This window comes from Cornus florida, unplaced genomic scaffold (assembly GCF_030987335.1).
Source record: "Cornus florida cultivar Cherokee Brave unplaced genomic scaffold, ASM3098733v1 CherokeeBrave_3.0.0_Hap2_Chr11, whole genome shotgun sequence".
Classification (NCBI taxonomy): domain Eukaryota; kingdom Viridiplantae; phylum Streptophyta; class Magnoliopsida; order Cornales; family Cornaceae; genus Cornus; species Cornus florida.
Window position 1 is genome coordinate 42,883,625 of NW_026775581.1, and position 15,142 is coordinate 42,898,766.

General features: G+C 36.2%; 1 protein-coding gene and 1 pseudogene across 17 annotated transcripts in view; one reads left to right on the top strand and one right to left on the bottom strand.

Moving 5' to 3' along the window:
- The window catches only part of LOC132286085 (putative disease resistance RPP13-like protein 1), a 105,878-nt gene that overhangs the window by 63,745 nt on the left and 26,991 nt on the right, over positions 1 to 15,142 (top strand). For 2 of the 17 annotated variants that reach the window (XR_009472668.1, XR_009472672.1), the window contains exons 1-2: positions 7,448 to 7,642; positions 8,890 to 8,956. The exons of 9 other annotated variants lie outside the window; for them this stretch is intronic. The gene's annotated coding sequence lies outside the window, so the exon portion shown is untranslated. Of the gene's footprint in view, positions 1 to 7,437; positions 7,643 to 8,889; positions 8,957 to 15,142 lie in introns of those variants that run through there. 6 more of the 17 variants (XR_009472670.1, XR_009472674.1, XR_009472671.1 and 3 more) reach the window with 6 other exon arrangements.
- On the bottom strand, positions 13,591 to 14,896 carry LOC132286087 (presenilin-like protein At2g29900; annotated as a pseudogene).

Here is a 15,142-nt window from a genome sequence, read left to right on the forward strand (position 1 = left end):
TTGACATAACTTGTTTGTAGAACATTTGGACTTACCTTGTAACCATTATAATTTAATCCCTTAAGTAGATTAAATTCTTTTTTATGCTTCCATCGATTTAACCGTAACTCCTTGTATATCGGTTTCATTAATGTAATGAATAAACTTGCACCATATCTTTGAATGATTTAATTACTCATGTGTTGCTTAGTAAGTACTTGAATCATGTATCTTATACTTGTGGTATTTTTCCTTCAATGGATTCCATGTGCTATATATATCTTGGTTCTAATCTATATAGATGCATACTATGATTTCTTGACATTTCATATACCATTATAGTTGATGAACTTAGGGCATGACTTGTGTGTTCCAAAATCTTGGTTGTGCATGAAACGTGGTTAATGCATTTCTTGTATTTTGATACAATCTTGACTTGCACAACTTATTGATTTTGGGACTTGGGATATCAATCAAAAATTGACATGGCTAGGACTTGGTTCTAGTACAGGAGATAGAGAGCTCCCTACACTATAGTGGGCACTAGGGGAAGGTACCCATGGGTTAGTAGCCCTAAAGTGATCCCAAGAGTACGGTTTTAGTCCGGGCGATATCCAAGTTTCCTCATTAGTTGATTTCACTCTTTAAATTTCAAGTTGTTATTCCTTAAAGATTTAAAACTTGTCTTGTTATATGAAATGCACCAATCTTGTTTATTGCATAGATATTATGCCTTATCCTTGATTTCATGTATTACTTCTATCGTGTTAATTGGATGCTCCAATCATGTTAATTTCATTGATAATGAAACCCTTGTTGACTTATATCCGAGTATACTTCTTGTTATGTTAATTGGTATGTTCCAATCATGTAAATTGCATTGATAAGTGATCCTTGTATATCTAGTATCCTCTTGTCGTGTAGTATGGATTATTCCAAACCTTACTTAATTGTATTGATAATGCAATTCATGTTAATCTATTTTTAAGTATCATTCTTGTCGTGTTCTTTGAAATATCCCAACCTTGATTCGCTTCGTATATGTATATATATCATGATTCTTGTTGATATTATTCTAAGGTAGTTTAGGATGATTCATGAGTCTCACTTTGACATAGACGTTAAGTGGCATGTCCCCTTCTCATTGTTTCAAGTTAATGTAAAAGTCTCTAAAGAAATCGAGTCATGCATGCTCATTCTCTATGAGTAAACTTGTTCACTCACCCCAAAGTTACTGAGGGTTTTGTTCAAGTACGAAGACTTGGTTCGTGATGCACATCGCTCCGTGGATGACTTGTAGCTTTTAGGTTTCCATTTCATACAAATGTTAACGTGAAATATCATTTCATAGCCTTATGTATCAAAACTTGTATTCTTTGATGCCCTATATGTAAAGTGTGCATAAGTACACTCCTTTCAATGTATATGACATGTATAAATTGAGGCTATAGGCCAATGGCATCAAATTTGTATCATATGTGTGATACCCCTCGATTCTAGAGCCACGGGTGATCAAGTTCGAGCACAGATCCGAGGGATACCAAACAATTAATATGTAAACAAGCAGAAAATGAAAACTGAATAATAAATAAATTAATAATAATACGCTGGAAGAAAACTAAAATAAGAATCCTCAGACTCGAAATAATAAATTAATATAATTTTAAACCGTACAACTCGGGAATCCACCTAGTGGACCCCTAATCCCAAATCCTTGAATAAATTTACAGAATTAAAATCCAAAATTAAAATAGAAAGGAAATCCTATGTAATCGGAAAAGTGAGTCTCTGTATCTGCATCAACACGATCAAGCTCTAAGCCTGGTACTGTCGAACACCTGAAAAATAATAGAGTGGGTCAGGCCCACATGCAAGTCCTGATCTACTAAGATCCAAACAGTAATTCGATACGCAGATACATCCTAGAAAGACTCAACAATATCTAGAGTAGTCCATATATGTTTATAGTACACACTATAGGATGATCGCTAGTCCAGTAGGTTTGTCTCAGCCTGAATAGAAGGCAACATGCAAATACGCACCCTAAGGTGGGCATGAGTACCTAGACCTACCAGGGAACAACACCTATGTCCAGTTATTCATCCTAGGCGATATACGCGCCCTAACCATGGTCCTGAGACTCAAACTCATACCATGGCACATATAATAAATATATAAAGTCCGTACTCCTAACATAAAATATCATTCATCTGTATAGTGCTCTAATATATGTATAACAAATCCATCCTGAAACCATAGCAAGTCATTCAATTTATTTGATTGACATGACACAAGTAAATGATGGACTTAACCTTTATGGTTAATCCATAACTTAATCCAATTTGGGTAGGACTTAGTGTTTTGAAACAATCCATTCCCAATATAGGTAGGTCTTAGTGTTTTGAACTAACCATCCCTCATATGACACCGTTCCATACCGGTTCATATACATCCATATAAGTAGGACTTAACCTTTTTTATGGTTAATCCAACTCATTCCAAATTAGGTAGGATTTAGTGCTTGAACTAATCCATACCTAGTATGTCGCCGTCCCATACCGGTACATATAATCCTCCAGTTCACGTAGTTAATAGCGCAGTATAATTATTTATCAACCACATCCCAGAATAAACATAAATATAGTTTAGCATGTATACAACCAATTTATGCATCCAATATAATATTTAGATATCTCATTACAGTTCTTTATATGTATGAAAAGACTGTACAATTAGCCCCTCCAATTAACATAGTTGACGAAAACAGTATTAGATACTAATCAACCATAATCCAGTATATGCATAATTATCATTTAATACCGATAACAAGTCAATAGGAATTATTACAGAATCCAACTATCATATTTTAATCATTTAAAATGCTAATACAAGGCGTAGTAATCCAATCCTCCATAAACTCCTTAAATTGAATAGAATTTATAAAACAAATATATCAATTAATTCCAAATCAAGAATAGATGGTTTCAAGCACTTACTATTCTTATACTTCTGTTTAAACACAACCAAACAGTAATAAAATATATATGCCAGAAAAATTCCAAGTTTCAGTACATGGTTTAAATGTTCAAAACAGTTAGCAACTCCCGATATCTCGTAAATTTAATTTGCTCCAATCCTTAACCCAATCATGGATTAATATTTCCCTTAATATTACAGGTTTATTCCAGACCCAACAACAATTTAAAACAGTTTAAACAAAGTTCCAAGAACCTATACAGACCAAAAAGTGCACAGAAACCAAATTTAGTGCGTTCAACTGAGAGCAGGCTCATTCAAAACAAAGAGCCTGCTCTATTTTTTCAAAAGAGCCTGCTCAATTAATCCAGGAGCCGGCTCCTAGATGCTAAAGCCGGCTCCACCTTCCTTTGGAGCTGGCTCTAAGGTAGAAAGAGCCGGCTTCTCCTCTTCTTGGAGCCTGCTCTTCTCCCTTTAGTTGCCGTCGTTCGTTCTGCTGCATCTTCTTCGACTGCGGTGTTTTCCAGACCTCTGTAAGGTTCTTAATGGTTGTTCTAGGGTTCAATCTTAGTTCTAGGGTAATCTTAACCCACTGATATGCAACCACGATCTGAACTAGACATAAGTCTTACAGCAACGATTACAGAATTTCTGATAACAACTTTAGACAACTTACAACAGATTTATTTAGTAAAACTCAAAACTATTTTAAAATCTTGTTCTAGGGATTAAACTCATTCTCAGAATAATTATAAGGCATCCAATCATATTACTAATCTCAATAAAACAGGCTTAAACGTACAAGACACAGATAGCAGAATATCAACAAGTATGCAAAACGGTTAACTCACTGAGATCAAATAAATTCATATATGCATGGAAAACATGTGATTATGTTTGTGTCAATTTGTTTTAGCCTTTATTAAAACCCTAAAGTCTAACCAGGCATGCACAGAACACGAATTAAGGGGAAAGAATAGAACAGAGACTTGCCTGCAATTTCAGAGTTTGAAATTGTAAACCACCGTCTCTGAGTTCTCCGTCAACGTTGTTGACTACTGTTCTACACCTCCGACGCTCTTGGTTCATTCCAGAAGCAACCCCGTTCTTCCCCTTGAACCTCACTATAAATCCTCAAAGGTTTACTCTCTGTTTTCCTACAATTCCTCACTATTGCACTCTGTATTTTCTCTCTGTTTCTTAGGTACGTGAGAAGAACTTTGTGTATTTTTCTAAAACCCTAAACCCACATTAAACTATATATTTATAGAATCAAAATCTTAACCTAATTCTAATTTGTTTACCAACAGGAAAACAAAACCCTAATATCCATTCCCTAACTATGTCGGCGACATCCGTGTAAAATAAAACCCTAAGTTACCATAAAGAAAATACAGTACATTAATTAAATAAAACAATTAAATTAATACTAAAAAAAATTTAATCAGGTAATAAATTCAAGTTACATAATACTAAGGCAATTAATTTAAATAAATTCAAATAATATAATTAAACAATTGCAATTAACATGTAAATTAAATACACACAAATATTAATTAAATCAATTAAGCAACCACAATTAATCAATGAAAAATTAAATTAAATTTCCAATTCTTTCTTTTTGAAAAGTAGGGGTATTACAATATGCACTTTTGCTTTCAAAGTTTATTATGAAAATATTGAAAAACGCTAAGCCATTGCTTCATAAATTTTGTATCAGGTGTGGGAATTCTATTCTTTTTCTTTCATGGAGTTTCTATGATCATATATGAGGTGTGGCCAAGGGCCAAACACCATTTTGTTCTAAGTTTCGCATTTGGTTTCATTTATTACGTTTTAGGGTATTTTTGGCCATTGAGAGGTCATATTTTGCATTGGGGTTCTTTTGAGGCCGCGGACCATTGGGACGCGTCTCAAATATCTTTTTACGTTTGCGTGCATATCCACATTGCACAAAACTCTCAAGTTTCAACTTTGGATTTATTTTTGGCGATTTTTGTGAATTTTCATGAAAATTCATGCATGGGAGTGTCATTTGAGTTTCTCCTTGTTTTGGCATGTCTTGGAGGCTTGAACGGGTCTAGGAAATGTTTTAAAACTTGTCTGGATCATGTAGAATGCATGTAGAACCCTAGGATTGGCCTAAGCACCATTTTCACACATTGCAGTAGCTTTTTATAACTACAGCAGATGTGTTGGTCGGCTGATGAGGATTCACCGGTCGGCTGACAAGCCTCGAGACTCCATTATAATAGGCTTTTCTTGAAAAATGGCATTTCGGTCGGCTGACCATGGGGGTTCGGCCGGCTGATGATGCACTTTCAATCCGCTGACCCTTGCCTTCGATCGACCGATCCTCCTTGGAGCCTTCAGCTTTCAGTTTTCTTTGACAGTTTTGTCACACCAACTTCAGAGGGGTTTATCTCTTTCATTTCTAATCCAAATCTGGTCGTTCTTGAGTCTAGGTTCAAGAGCTTGAAGTTGCTTTCCAATGGTACCAACCACTCATCTAAATTCCATCTATAATGCGAGTTATTCCAATTTTAGTGAGATAAGTTCGTGGTAATCCTTAAACGGAGAAGGCCACTTTGTTTTAAATTCATAACTTTTCCGTCCGGACACCGAATCAGGCGATTCTTGACTCTAACTATGTTCATTTTTCGTTGTCTTTCCAATGGTGTGCACGGTGGCACCCATTTTTGTGTGAAATGACCATTTTGCCCTTGATTCATTCTTTTTGGGTTTGACATTCTTGTTTCATTTGCTTGGCTCATTTGAGTTCCGTGACTTCGTGGGGAGTCATCTTGGTGCCTTAGGGATGACGTACGTCTCTTAAGGCCATCTTGCTTCTTTTGCTTCCGCATTTCGAATCCGTTATCGGGTCATCTTTCGGTTCATCACAGGACACACTGGGTTGAAAAATCCAGGGTCGTTACAGGTTTGCCATTTTCACATTTTTTCATTTTTCGGGCGGGACAGTCCTGTGTGGGACCTGCTATCGGAATTATGGCATATGGGTATTTTAGTTGGGTTCATTTGCATCGCATGCATTTTACTTGATGTGTTTTATGTGGGTTACATATATATATTTAGTTTGTGTATTAAAATGACTTAATTGTGCTGCAAAATAAAGGGAAAATAAAATATTTTTTTTATGTTGGACCTACTACCACTTTAAGTGGTCATGAGACCACATTTTTGGTCTCCATCACTTACTTCCTCTCCCGCTGGTCTCTCTTTCTTCCTCTCAAACTTTCATTTTCTTTTTCTTTTTACTTCAAGGCTTTAAACCTTGATTTCTCCCTCAATCTTTAGTATTTTTGGAAGCCGTTTGCAGCAAATTGAAGATTACGGCGAGATCTATAAGTTGATCGGAGCAATTCCTAGTTTGGTGCATTTGGCAATTTTGAGATCTAGGGCATAAAATTTGGGGTTTTTCTTAGATTGAGGTAAGGGTTTCTAATTCCCATTTTTTTGTTCCTTTGTGAATTTTTCTTCAATAATTGTTATCAAGCATGTTTAATTTGAATTGATTGCCTACAAAAATGATATAATTGTTATATTTGAATTATATGCTTACGTGTATTGATGGAATTATGTGAAAAACATGCTTAAGTGTTAATTTCCATGCCTAAGTGTTAATTTTCATGCCTAAAAGTTTATTGTCTTGCTAGAATGACTATGTGGATGCATGCCAATTTGTGTACTAGAAATTTCATTAATTCCTTGGAAATGGCAAAGCATGTGTCATATATTCATAGCATTGGGCATGAAAAAGGGCAAAGTTATTTGAAATGAAACAGAAAGGGATTTTTGGGGAGAATTTGGATAAAATGGTTTTGAGAAAACCTGATCGCCGCGGAGTTACCAAAGGGCCGGCATGTTAATATAACCTATAGAGAACTAGGGGAAACACCCTAGTGTGATTGAGCTATCTGGGCCCCAAATGACACCGCATGGGTACCAAGGGTCAAGGACAGTAGCCAATCCTTCTCTCGTGTTGCTGTGGAATCACAAAAGGACGGATTATATTAACAGTTTGTGAAATGATGGATGATTTAGAAAATGGGGAGTGACATACATGGCATTGCACTCATGGCACAACATTTGTTTGTTTTGAACTTGGAATTGATGTTGTATTTTCCCGGCTTAGAATGATCCTGTTCCCTATTGTCCTAATCATTGTTTGGATTCACGGGGTCACAAGAGGTGTGTCTTAGGCACCACTTATTGAGCTTTATGTTCACCCTATCATTTAATATTTTTTTCAGGACTCGGGAAGGAAGTTGTGGACATTGAACCATCACAAGCTTAAAGAGGACTAAAAATTTGTTTTTGCCATCTTTTATGTATTTGGATCCATCCTTTTGTAAGGCCTCAAACCTTGGCAAACTGTGATCATTTTGCAAACCATGAACATGTATTGTAACCAGGGCTGGCCCTGGCCCAAGGCGGTCGCCTTGGGCCTCAAATTTTTGAGGGCCTAAATTTTTGAGGCCCATTGAGGATGGAAAAAAAAAATTATGTTAGGAGAAGTCTTGGTCGCCTTGGGCTTCAAATTTTGAGGCCCACAGGGGATGAAAAAAAAAAAAAAATACGGAGTATTAAGTTAGGGCAAGTTTCAGACGACACAATCTGCGTCGACACTCCGCAGGACGCAGCCTCCGCTATCGCCTCAGGTGACAAGGTATGTTCATCCTCTTTCTCTCTGCTCTCTCCTTTTGCACGAATCGATCTTTTATATATGTTTCTTTCTTTGGTTCATCTCATTATTTGATTTGTTCTAACTTTGGTTCGTTTGATTCGGGCCTTTACCTTTGTTCCAATAGTGAAAAGTAGCTTCCAAACTAGGGTTTTGTGTGTGTGTGTGTGTGTGTCACTGTGTGTGATGGCTATCAAAAGCTGAATGAATATATTATGGTTGTCTTAGTATTTTAATAAATGTGTGTCTTTCATGGCGATCGAGTCCATAATCTAAGGCAGGCACTTTTTTTTTTTTTTTTTTTTTTGTTTCCTCTCCTTAATTCCACTCCAATCTCACAACAGCAGCAATCATACCCCTTTTCCTCATAAGTTTTTGCATTTTCACATTCAATCCTACGAAAATTAAGGATCCCTTCTAGTGGGTTGAGCCGTTGAGGTAATAATTAACTTTTTCGATCTCTAAATTATGCTCATACTTAAAAGTGCCAAATTAAGGGTTTTTTTATATTTTATTTTTATATGAAGATACATACCACCATTATTGATGTTATTTGAAGTTGGCTCAGCTAGAATTTCAATTTATAATACTGTCAAAGCACTTGCCATCAGAATGTACAAACACATGGAAATCAAGAGCAGGCTTTAACAAAACAAAAGTTAATGGTTTTTTCTATTTATTTGCACAGGTCTTCTGTTGCAATGATCAATCAATCACTGCTACTAAAGTTGATTCCTCATCCTGAAATCAAGAAAGGGGTAATTGGCTCCCAAAAAAAAACACACACACAAAGTGTAGTTAATATAAAGAGTGAAAGACAAAACTATATATGGTAGTGGATGCCACATATAACCTAAAAGTCCCACTAATTCTTCACCACTACAAGTTCAGCCTCCTATATATTTATAGTCACCTCATCTCCACATATTTTTGTCATCCGTAGTCATCAAATTTTAGCAGCTATATAAACAATGAATGTAAAAAAGAAGCTGCAGTTTTCTGTTCCCCATTTCCACTTTTGGACTGTATTTTGGATACTCTGTTTTGTCTTCTCTCCTCTCCTCCAGATTCCAGTGAAAACTCCAGCCAGGAGATCATTTGACCAAACAGCTTGATTTTAGATTTTTTTTTATTATATTTATTGTATGATCGGCAATGCTTAGTTATTATTCTTTCTGTTTGATTCTCCATCTGTTTTATGTTAATTGTGATCTTCTTTCACATGCTAGCAGGACACTCTTCTTAGGATCTCGTGAGGTTATTTTGCCTTGAACTAGAATCAAATCATTGCATATTGAGGTAATATATATTTTCTTTAAACAAAGCAAATTATTATTATTATTTTTTTGAAGTCTAGATTTATGTTGATTCAATCTCAAAAAAGGCGATAATCTTTAGTTTTTTAGGAGCAATACACAAATAGAGAGTTTAGTTGAAGATTTGGTGAATGAAGAACATATGAATGCGAAAGCAAATGACGAAAATCTCAATAAACATGAAGATTTAATGAATGAAGATCATAGGAAGTTAGTCAATGAACATGAAGATTTAATGAATGAAGATTATAGTTATTAGTTAACCAATGCCGCAAGCAATGACACCTTAATAAACTATTTCATTTGGAATCTTAAACAATTTGGTATTCCTGACTATATAGAAAACCAAAAGTTCTAACTTTTTGATGCTTCTAATAAATTCTGTGTGATGTTTGTTATAATACCATTTTGTCCATGGAAGTTTTAGCTGGTAAATACATTTTATAATGAAAACTTTACCAAGTCAATGTCACTTATTTTGCTTCTGCTTCCTCAATGGAGAAAACAAAAGGAAATCGAAAAACATGCAGCAGTATTCTTGTTACAAATTTACAATGTGTCCGAGTTTACAGATAAAGACTAAGCACATATAAAGAAATAATGCAAAAGAAGTCAATGTTCAGATGAAAAGGATCTCTCTGTAAAAGATTAGAATTTATGTAATGGTTCCCCTAAGCATATATGCCTAAAGGTTAATATGGAGTTATCTGACAATGCTGCTAATATTTACCTGATTAACAAAAGTTGGAATTAGCATTATTTAAGTTTAAGTTTTCCCATGTTTATAATCAGTACAAACAGTTCTAGGATTAATTGTTAAAAACAACTTTGTACAATAAATTTTTGTAAGCTACTCACTTGGAATAAAATTAGGCCCCCTAAAAATTAACCACAAAAAAAAAAAAAACCCTATGCAACTACAATATAATATATATATATATATAGAGAGAGAGAGAGAGAGAGAGAGAGAGAGAGAGAACAGAAAACGTGAAATGGCTCTTTTCTCCCTACAATTAACAATGTTGTTTAGCAACTGAAAAAGTAAAAATCCCTAAAATGCACTTGAGCCCTATCTATTGATCTCTTGCTCTGTAATCTCACACGAGCTTCCCCTCCATCACTCAAAATCTCACTCTCTTGTTTGATCCTCTCCTTCACCGTATCTCAGTCCCTGCAAGTGAATCAAAGACAAGTCAAGGAGCATGGGTATTGCAGAATGATTTCGGTTTAATATCGCAAGTTCTGCAAGTTCGGGATCTAAACGAAATGTACACGTATAGAATCAACCAAGTTTGTGTTGCTGGCGTGGAATGTTCCAAGTTAAGTTTGTCGCTGAATGATGAGTTCAATGAAGAAATCGGAGGGAATTGAGGTGAAACTGTTGCTTGGAGGTGAGGAAAGCAAGAGAGGGAAAAAAAACCAGGGAAGGTGTTCTCCTGGAGAGCCAGATTTGTGAACTGGGTGAGCTGGTTGAGATTGGAAGGGAGCAAACGGACAGAGATCAGGAGGGGATGTTGATGGATGTGACCCAATTGAAGATATTGCAGCCCACCCGGTTCAGCTGCAGTAATCAGTGCTGGTCCGGTCGGATGGGGTTGGGGAGAGAGTGTAAGCTTACTTGTCATGGCGACGTCACCCCTTGTTGAGAGAGAGAGAAAGAGGAGATATAAGAGGATATACAGAGAAACTATGGTTTTCATAGATGTCGTGGTTGGAGTTTGAGTGTTGATGACAAGGAAGAAAAGGCATACAATGGCAGAGATAGCAAGAGAGAGACACAAAGTGTGATAGACAGAGAAAGAGAGGAGAAGAGAGAGACCTTGCATTCTAAAAATCCATCAGTTTTTGAACTTGTATTTCTGACAATAAAAAAGTACATCGGGGATTTTAAAAAGTTCTGACATTACATGACATGCACGTGAGTTTATTAATGGCTACTTTCTAGCTACAGATTGACGGAGGGGGTATCTTTCAATAACATTTGATCATTTAACGTGGTTCTATGCTAATATTTAGTTCAAGGGGTCAACATGCCAAAAATTTATAGTACAAGGGTTTTTTTGTGCAATTAACCCAATAGTTCCCTTTAAGCTTCACAAAATTTTGTTCGGTTATATTTTATTCCCTTTTTTCTTCTTTTCCTGATTCTTTGAATTACTTCATGCATATAAATGGTGTTCTTGATATTTTTAATTGATTAATATCTTCATAGATGATGAACAGTCCTCTAATGGCCCCAAAATTCCAATAATCATTGCAATCCTTTAGCTTCCTGAAATCCTGACACTCTGTTGCAACACACCTACTAGAGGTTTCTAATATACAAGCATCTAGGACAACCAAGGAATTGAATCTTACAACACTTCACATTACATTTCTCCTTTTAAGATTATATCATTATGGTACTGGTTGCTAAACATTTAAAAATAATTAAATGAGACTTACTTTTTTCCAGTACCAAGAGCATTCCCACCTATGAGGGATCACTTCAGCAATAATTTGTACCCATTATGTGTCTCTTTTTGCAATCTTGGTTTTGGCTGCTGAAAGGTTGCAAGAAATTCAGAGGGATGGCATGGGAGAGAAGTTTAAGGTTTATCTTGCTCATTAGATACCATTTGCTATAATGTGTGGGGGCTAGGGTCAAAGCTCATTCGCCAGTAAATCGAGTTCTCTTAGGGAAATGAATTTGGAGTTCACTTGAACAGAGTTGGTCAATGAAGTGCTAGCTTTGATGATTTTCTTGAGCATTGTGTTTCAGTGCAAAGTGGGAACTTAGTGGAGTCTTGGAAAGATTTGGTGTGAGGGGAGCACCCTAACGAGGAATCACATCATCTTAAGAGATTCTGTGAACAAAGTTGGATGGGTGAAGCATTTTGTAGTTCAGCATTGAGATGCTATGCATTGGAATGTCATCTTCCTAGAAATGTCCATGTCTGGGAATTAGAGAATCTTTTGGAGTTCTTCCCAAAGCTTTGTGATAGCAAGCTTAGACAAGAAATGAATGATGTCATTCAGAGAAATGGTTTCCAACCCTTAATTGGATTTCTTGTTGTCCTACAAACTTCTCTTTTCATAATTTTCATTCCTTCAGCTATTATATGTATTTTAAACAAACTTGTAGAGTTTATTTCATTTGAATTACTATATTCTAAACTGAAGTTTGCTATGTGGTTTAATTTAATAATAAATGTTAATGTGTTTTTCCAACTTCCCTCAATCTCCTCCCACTTTCTAAATTTTATAATCCTCACTCTTAATAAACGCATGCCTCTAGTTCTCCCTTTCCTCATTAGCAAGTTCACATACATCTGTCTACAAATCCTGCGTGCCTAACTTGTAGTACAAATAATTGACAGCAGCTACAAATTGCAATAATTTCCCAAGAACAATACTTATAGCACAGAAAAGTAGACCACAGAAATTCTTTCCTTAGCACAGTAGTTACATTGAAATGTTGTACGGAAATGAGAATGCACATTATAAGATACTGGTATACCAGAAATATCTACGTGTCCTTTCGTTGCAAAAACTAAACATATATACTTTCTCCAAACACAATGCAAAAGATGTTCTAATTTAGTAAAGAATAAAAGAAAAGAGGAGTACAATACCTTTAGATATGCAGTTGAAGGTACAACAGCAAATCTGTCATGGCAGAGAGCATCCAGCATTTATTTTTTTTGATAAGTAAAAATCCAGCATATTTGAATGAAGCCGGAACATAAGGCCTAGAATTTTGCTATGTTGACTATAACTTCATATGGCAACCCTGCCAAAAACCTAAAGGGAGAAAAACCTTCCAAGAAATTCAAATTCTTGAACACTAGCTTTATTGGGGTAACAGATTTCTATCCAGGTTCTATACTCTATGACCTATATTTACTCTTTTCGAACTCGCATAATTTCATACCTGGTAAATAGAAACCCTCTTCCTAAAACTAAATCCCGCAACTGCTTTTCCAGCTCTCAAAGCTTCCAAAATTGATGGGAAACCTATTTGCAAAGTCTGGTAAACTCAAACGAAAATCCATGTAACAGTGACAATGAAATATTAATGTGTATCATACGCTTCCTAACGCGTCCAAAACATTTTCCAGTTTTTATTTCAGGTTATTAGAATTTCTTAATATGCTACATCGCGTTTGCATTTATATTTAAAGCTTCATTTCCTGTTTCAGTTTCCCTACTGTTTCCAATACCCAGTTCCAATTTAATAAGTAGCTTCCTTTTCCTACTTTTGTTTCCCTCCTCTTCCTTCTTATTTGTGGATGATATTTATGATATATCCTTCACTACTGCCCACTCAGGAGCATTTCAACTATTTTAACCCAATTTGCAATTTTTGGTCATTCTGATTACTATGGCAATTTAATCAGAGGATCTAAGACCACAAAGTCAAATTGAGCCTTGCAGCATAACAATAAAATTGAGCCTCGCAGTATAACATTAACAGCCTGAAGCAATAATTTCTTTTAAGAAGTTAGTTGCACTCACAGTTCTAAACACATTTTTTTATAAATAAATAAAAATAAAAATTTAAAAGATCTTGATAGAGGGCACACAATTTCCCACAAGAACCATGAATTCCATAGATAACGTAAAAGGTTACATTTTCTAAAACATCAAGAGGTTTATAGAACATTGTACGACAAAAGCTTCAAGTAATAACCGAGTTAAAATGTAGAACAATACACCTAGCATGACAGACACCGGTAGAGCAGGCAAAGCTTTCTGATAAAATGCAAGGAGAATTAGAGTAACACCAAGACCGGCTATGATAGCAAGATAGCATGTGTAAACTGTCATAAAATCATACATTGCCGCCCTTCCAACTAAAACGCTGTAGAAGATGAAGTCCCCCAGCCCCAGTTTTATAGCACCAGATTATCCCAACCCAATACCCACGAGCGCCAAATTTTCCCTCGACACAACATTTTCCTGTAAATGCATCTGAACATTTAGTCTTTGTTCAATCAATGGTGCAGAGAGATCAGAATCTCTAACCCGCCCCTCTTCAATATTAACTGAATTTCTCTCATTTTGGCCGCTTCCTACAGCTAAAAGTGATCCAAGAGTTGAAGAATTGGCATCCAAATTAGAATTAGATCCAGAATTAGTATTTTCATTCAGATCAGAACCAATACCCCTGCCGTCTCTCCACACCCTCCTCTGAATTACCCCAGGTCTCGCACCCGAATCATGGTGAGTAGCAGGCCGAGCCTCATAAACGAAAGCTGGGATATCCTCATCCCTCGACATTGCAAGCTCTACCAAGAGCCTTAATGGCCCACTGGGCAACAAAACTGCAGCAAGATCATAGAGTGCCATGGCAACCAAAAGCATCCAAGTGGTCCATTCAGGCAAAAGAGTAAACCAATAAGCAGTCAACACCCCAATAGCAACCAAATAAGCTTGTGTCACCAAAATGGCCATTTTTGACATGAACACAGCCATCACTCCAACAACAGCGAAATTAAACAAAACCAACACAAATGTGATGCAATCAATAGGAAAGCTGAAATCTTGGATTAAGAATAAAGAAATTTCACCACCCATGAATCCCAAAACAAGGAAAGCAGAGAAACCCATGTAGTATTTCAAGAACTTGGTGCATCTAAGGTAGTAAAAGGAAGGTAACAACAGTGACAATGGCAACAAATACAAGTGAGTTCAAAAGGGCACCTTTGCGTTTGTCCCAGAATGAGTCTGAGCTGTCCTCAGTGTAAGCGATCGTGGCTATAGTGGTGATCGATGATGAAGAAGATGAGTCATTGCTGAGGATGCTGACTAGAATGACCACCAACAACATGCAAATTGAAACTGGTGTTATGATTCTGACGATTTCTTCTCCAAGGGATTCAAGAATGCTTGTGGGTCTCCCGTTTCGGTCCATTGGCATTCCTAATCTATGAATTTTGGGTTGGTGGTGGTGTTTCCTGTTCTGGGATTAATGGGTGTGTTTGGGATGTGAAGGGTGCTTCAATGGCGTAGGTTGAGAAATTGTATAAATTTGGGTATTTTGACCATTGAGTGAACCAATAAGGGTTTTTTTTGGAGACCATTCGCTGAAAACGACAGAAGAAAATAAAGAACCAACTGTGTGTTAAACGGCATCGTGTAGAAAAGCAAATTTCAAATTAACCTTAGCTGCGGTGTACGGAGTATT